Source organism: Convolutriloba macropyga, chromosome 10 (genome assembly GCF_964194025.1).
Source record: "Convolutriloba macropyga chromosome 10, txConMacr16.3, whole genome shotgun sequence".
Classification (NCBI taxonomy): domain Eukaryota; kingdom Metazoa; phylum Xenacoelomorpha; order Acoela; family Convolutidae; genus Convolutriloba; species Convolutriloba macropyga.
This window is the reverse complement of record NC_134477.1, coordinates 55,291,670-55,297,669: the sequence shown is the minus strand read 5'-3', so window position 1 is coordinate 55,297,669 and position 6,000 is coordinate 55,291,670. Positions and strand designations below refer to the sequence as shown.

The 6,000-nt window shown below is 33.9% G+C and overlaps 1 protein-coding gene across 1 annotated transcript in view; it reads left to right on the top strand.

The window, feature by feature from the left end:
• Positions 1-1,833: 1,833 nt before the first annotated feature.
• The window catches only part of LOC142348204 (uncharacterized), a 41,109-nt gene continuing 36,942 nt past the window's right edge, over positions 1,834-6,000 (top strand). The window contains exon 1 of the mRNA XM_075399466.1: positions 1,834-2,105. The gene's annotated coding sequence lies outside the window, so the exon portion shown is untranslated. The remainder of the gene's footprint in view (positions 2,106-6,000) is intronic.

Here is a 6,000-nt window from a genome sequence, read left to right as displayed (position 1 = left end):
AAGAGCTTCTCACTGATACCACTCACGATTCTCTACAATGAAAATATCGATCGTTCATAAAGTGACTGAACAAAAAAAACCGTTGGAGTATACAATCCCTCCCCCACTAAGTGGGATCTGAACAACAAAACTGTCAAAAGAGAAAGCACAGGAAAGTGATATGCGAGCAAATTCTGAAAAACGTCACAATGATCATGCCGTAATTAAAAGTAGAGTTTTTTCCACTTGAACGCGATATTGAGCTTGCATCTCGCGAGTTCTCAGTTCTGTCTTAAAATTGAATCGGAATAAAACCTAGAAAATATTATTTAAATTTTCGGCTACATTCTTGTCATCTGAGATATGGCGTTGAACTTATAATATTCTGACCGTCAATGTGCACAAAAGATTATCAGGCTTTCTGTGCGCAGCACAACAATCGCATGCTATTAACAGTTGCTTGCAAATTTTCGATAAACAGGGACGGGACCTTGCCGGTCTGAAGTGGGAAGTCCTTCTCGCCTCACTTCACGCCATTTGGAAAAATCCCGATCAATAAATGGGCGTATCCTTCTAATCCTCCCGGCTTCAATCGCAATGAAATTTAGGATATGATGTCTAGCAGCATTTAGAGAGCTATAAAAATGGTTGCAACAACTTTACTCTTTCCTACCGTCTCCCATAAACCGCTTTAAGGCGCATTTGAATGTTCAGATTTCTGACCTAAAAATTCCGTATTGTAAAAATTTACTTCTATTCGTTCTAGATCATTTCAATAACATTTCCTTGGACTGTACAGCCTTAATTAAACTGAAGGTTAATTTTTCAGTTATATAACTAACCTCTAATGCCAAGCTTTATGCAAGATATGAGTTAAATATCTTGCAAAAATCTTCGTAATAGAGGTCAGATATATAACCGATAAAAGTTAACGTTGATTCTAATTATAAATATAACAGTCGAAAGCATTTTTTATCATAAAATTGAAGTGTACTTTTACAATATAAAAACTTTCAAGGCCTTTGAAATTCTTTTAAGATTTCAGTCATATAATTCAGGAGCTGAATTAATACCTCAAAATTATCCGCATAAAAGTGAAACCAAATCACAAGAAATGTTAATGTTATGTTAAAAAAGGAGGGTATAGCCTAAAAATGACAAAAATACAAACAAATATCTAACCCAGCAAACATTTTAAAAGCTATCAAAACTTGCGTACAATCAACTCAAGTGTATGCTGACACCGGAATAGAGTTTGCAGACTTTTGGAAGAATTCATTAAAAACTCGAGATCAAATTGAAAATTGCTGCGAGGAATCAAATTTAAACATCAAATGAAAAGTGGGCTTATTTCTAAACAGTCCCCTAAGAACTTCCCGCCCTGTTCAAGTGTATCTTAACAGAGGCGGTACATATCCATTCTCAATGCATAATTTATTCTATAAAGAAGATTACTTCCCCACTTTTCATAGTATTTATACCGTTCTCCTTCATATTATGATAAATAATTTCCCAGAAAAAACTGTGACGTTCAATTTTTTTAATCTTTTTCCGTTCCCAGGGTATGCCAGGGAGACTAAAGCTACACAAAAAGTCAAAATGGTGCATTTAAATTAAGCAAAGTGGTTAAAAAGAGCAATTATAGACTTAAAACTGCAATTCCTATTTGAATAAATAAATACACAAATTGCTACTTCTTTCAATAAGAACTGACGTCATTTCGATATTAAAGGCAAAAGGCAGTATATTTTTCAAAATAAACCCCCAAATTGTAATTATAACAAGCCTTTATTTATCAGCATTTTGATTGGTTGAAATATGTGTGAAAAAAGCCCATTTTCACTGCTTGAAACAGGAAAAAAGATTGAAAAGAATTGATGTTCATTCAAATAAAAGATTTTTCCGCTACAGTTTTGTTAAATTTTTCAACTTTTGTGCTCTTTCTTGAGTAACCAAAAAATGTCAATTATTCATTTGGATGTTTTTCGCTAGCTTCCCTTTATTTTTACACAAAGAATGTAGCAAAATGTCAAATGACCTTCATGACTCCATAATTGCAACAGAGGTCAAAAAGTCAATTGCCAAGTTTGAAGTTTCACTTCAGCAGAAAGAAAGACATCAAAGAGGTAAGAGCTGCTCATATTATTTATAAATTCGTGAAGTCAACCAAAAAATAAAATATACCCCAATAGTAATTACAAGTCAATAAGGTCACTAGCAGAACATACCTGAAGTATCTTAATCTCACAAAACTGCCAGTCATTATACCCAAAACTGGTAAACCAAAGCATTTTATCACTTCAAAGAAAATTGATAACCGATGAACGCTCAAATTACGCCCAGCCAACAAAAATTTGGGATCTATTCTGTTTCGCCCCCCCCCCCACCCCCAGTGTTTTTATGACCCCCAATTATAGGTTGTTATATAGCACGTTACTTTGTAAGAAAATAGCACATGCGCCTGGGGGTCATAAAAGATTTATGCTCACTAAGCTGGGGGGGGGACAGAATAGATCCAAAATTTGAATAGGACAAAAACCAATAATTTCTGTTGTTTCAGTTTCACATTTTTTTAAATGGACTTAGTGTGACAGGGAGCTTCAGTTGGTTGCGAAAATCTTCACCGATAGACTAGAACAATTATTATTGATGTAACTCTGTGATCAAACTATTTTATTAAAATTTCTTGGATCATTAAAACAGAATGCAAAAACAATATACACAAGGCCTTATATTTTCATCGCAAAATCAACTCTGCAAATGAGTATTTTTTAACAATCTGACTGATTCAAGTATGCTTTTTTTATATGCTGTGACCACGAGACCACGAAAATTTCCCAAATTGCACATTTTATCCTCTCACAAATAGATCATACTTGATATCACTCAATTGTCAGAAAACGAAATCCATTACTTTGAAATATTAGTTAAAGAATAGAAAATGACGCACGAGTTGCTGCAAAAGGAAAAACAATTTCTCTAAAATGTTCGAAGAAAACTAGCCAACACTTTTCGTGCCCAGTACTGACTGATTTGAATTTTCTTCAAAGACACAAAAAGATTAGGAAAAGTCAAAATAATTTCCACAAACGAATAGAAAAAGTCGCCGGGCAGTTCTGCTACATTTCTCTGCTTTTTGTATTATGCCTTGTACGACAGCTGTTGTGAAGGCAAAAAATTCGAGGTTCAAAGGTAAATTTGAAGCCTTGTATTATATAGACCATAAAAATCAAGTTTTCCACATTCTGCATTAATTCCAGATTTTTGTTTGATTAATAATACGTTTCCCAGCCCTAAAAATAAAGGAATGGCAAAAACCCCATGCGGCATGACCAAAACAAAAAACTTGTCTCTTAATTCTGAACAAATCAGAGTGCGTCAACAATTGAACTACTAAAAATAAATAGCTAAAATAGTAAAACAAACAATTAATCTAAATGGCAAATGTTGCTCATTTGAACACTCAAAGCAGCAGATATACAACCTGCAGAGATAGCGTTGAATCTTCTTGTTTATGTTGTAGATCACAAATCTACTGTCAGATTCAAAAGACCGCTAATATGAAAAACAAATAATCGGATCTGTTTTGCCCCCCCCCCCCCCCAGCTTAGTGAACATAAATCTTTTATGATTTTATGCACCCAGGCGCACGTGCTACTTTCTTACATAGTAACGTGCTATATAACAACATATAACTTGTAATTGGGGGTAATAAAAAACACTGGGGGGAACAGAATAGATCCAAATAATCTTATAACAAAATGATCGCTTCCTGTTGACAAACTGAAGGAACCGAGTGTCCCCAAAACCAGGCAAAAATTTTTCTAGTCCTGCGACATCAAATCACTCTCGGCCGTTTGATCAGGCAACAGTGAAAACAAGAAAAACTTATGTTTGCAACCTTACAAAAACTTTGTGGCTCACCAGAAAAACTTCGGTTTAATCTGAACAATAAAAGAATTACAAAGTGACAAATTCAAGCTGCATTGATGGCTTCTTTCAATAACTTTATTAAAATACAACAATGTTTTGTTTTCAGAAAAAAACAGACAGTTTAAAAACTCAAGAGCACGGCATTATTAAATTTGAGAACTTTCAAAAACATTTACACAATGGGAAAAAATATTCTCACAGAGGGATCACATCTTGAGGCCTTCAAAAAGGTGAAAATTCATGGTATACGCATGTCTTTTTTTAGAGCTGCTCAGGTATCAGTAGTTCCGCATCTAATTGGAGAGAACAAATTGAAATTCTTCTAACAAAATAACTTGGTCATACAAAAAAACATACAGAAGAAAAGTATTGACTTTTTGAACAAAAACATTCTAAAATAATTTTTCAATATCGGAATTCTGAATTAAAAGAGCTAGTGTGTTTATAAACATTATTAAATAAGTTTCTCTTAGAAGAACTCTAAATACTATAAAACTTTGAAACCTTTGAAAGGCTTCGAACTAAATTACATTAAAAACTGGAGTAATGCTCAATTCCTCAGCTCAAAAATTTATAAGGTAAATTTTGGGAGGTGATATGAGATGAAGATTTTTCTCACATATTAGAGAGAATTATTTAGATGTCTTTGAACAAGGACAAAAGTTTGCAGGTTAATGTTGGCATTCGAGACCCAAAATTTCAGAACAAATCTGTTTATTAGAAACCAAAAATAAGGAATTAAAGGCAATGAACCAATGCATAAAGAAACTGGAAAATTACAGAGTTGGATACAGAATGGAGAAAACTAATAAAAAACGGGAAAATATCAACTCTGCAACAAAAAAATAAAGTGCTTAAAACTGTGAAATGTTCATCAAAAAATAAAATGAGTAATTAAGTTTACGGAAATAAAAAAATGTCAAAAAGTCAAAATATAAAAGGCTACTATCCCATAAATTGATTTAGGTACAGTTTACGGACTTCACTTCAAATATACAGTTGGCAAGAACAAAAAGCACCACCGAGGAAGCAAATGTTTGTTCACTCATTCGACTCAGAAATAGGAATAAAAAATAACGAATGAACCATTCTTTTTACCCACTTTCCGTTTCTGGATGCTCAGAATAATCACCGTTTTGGTGGATTCAGAACAGATCAAAAGAAAAACTCAAAAAAATTTTTGCGCTCTCAATTGAGCCATCACAATAACTTGGTAAAAAATCAACAAAAAGTATTATAAAGCGCGGATATTACCAGACTAACGAAAGATATAAATCAAAATAGCCAAACCCAGTCAAGTTTTTCGAACCCTAGAAACAAAAATACTTAAACCCGCAAAAACAAAAGCAGTCGTCCAAGCCTCATGTGATGAGAGAATTTATTGTTCATTTTGCTAACACTCATTTGCTTTGCTCCGCAAATAATCTAGTTCTTGCCGTCTTACAAAATTGCAAAATAGAAAACATAACCGACTAAACGTCGGAAGAATTGCTCTTGAACGACTAGTGGGAGCTCTAATCAATTGCAGCCTGCTTCAGTTGGGGGGAGCCTAAATAGGACTAAGAGGTTCTATAGTGGGCTTCAAATAACCACATTAGAGGTTAACATATACCACTATTAAGATTTAAAGTAAAAAATGACACCAGTTTCGGCGCACTTTTCATTTGACTTTTAGTATTAAATTGCCGCCAATTGAGTTCAGCTGCTTGAAATTGTGATTGAGAGGGAATTTTAGATCACGCGAAATGCAAAAAGTTAAGGGCGCAAAAGTCACTCGAAAAGTCAAAATTGTCAAGCGAAAATTTTGCATAAAAAAGACACACACGTTTACAAGAATTGCTATGAACTACGCTCAAGAGCAATTTAAAAAAATAAAAGAAAACACCGGATCCATGGTAATATTTGTTTTCCTGCCCAATTAACACACCCAAGTTGAAATCCCCGATTTAGTCATAATCAAAGCGTCAAAAGCACACCCGAAGACACTGTAGCTGCCGAGGAATTTTGGCAAAATCGGTTGATTATATCTCCGGAGATTTTAATTTTTATAGATGGAACTCTCAAAAATGCATCAATTGAACCAAAAAG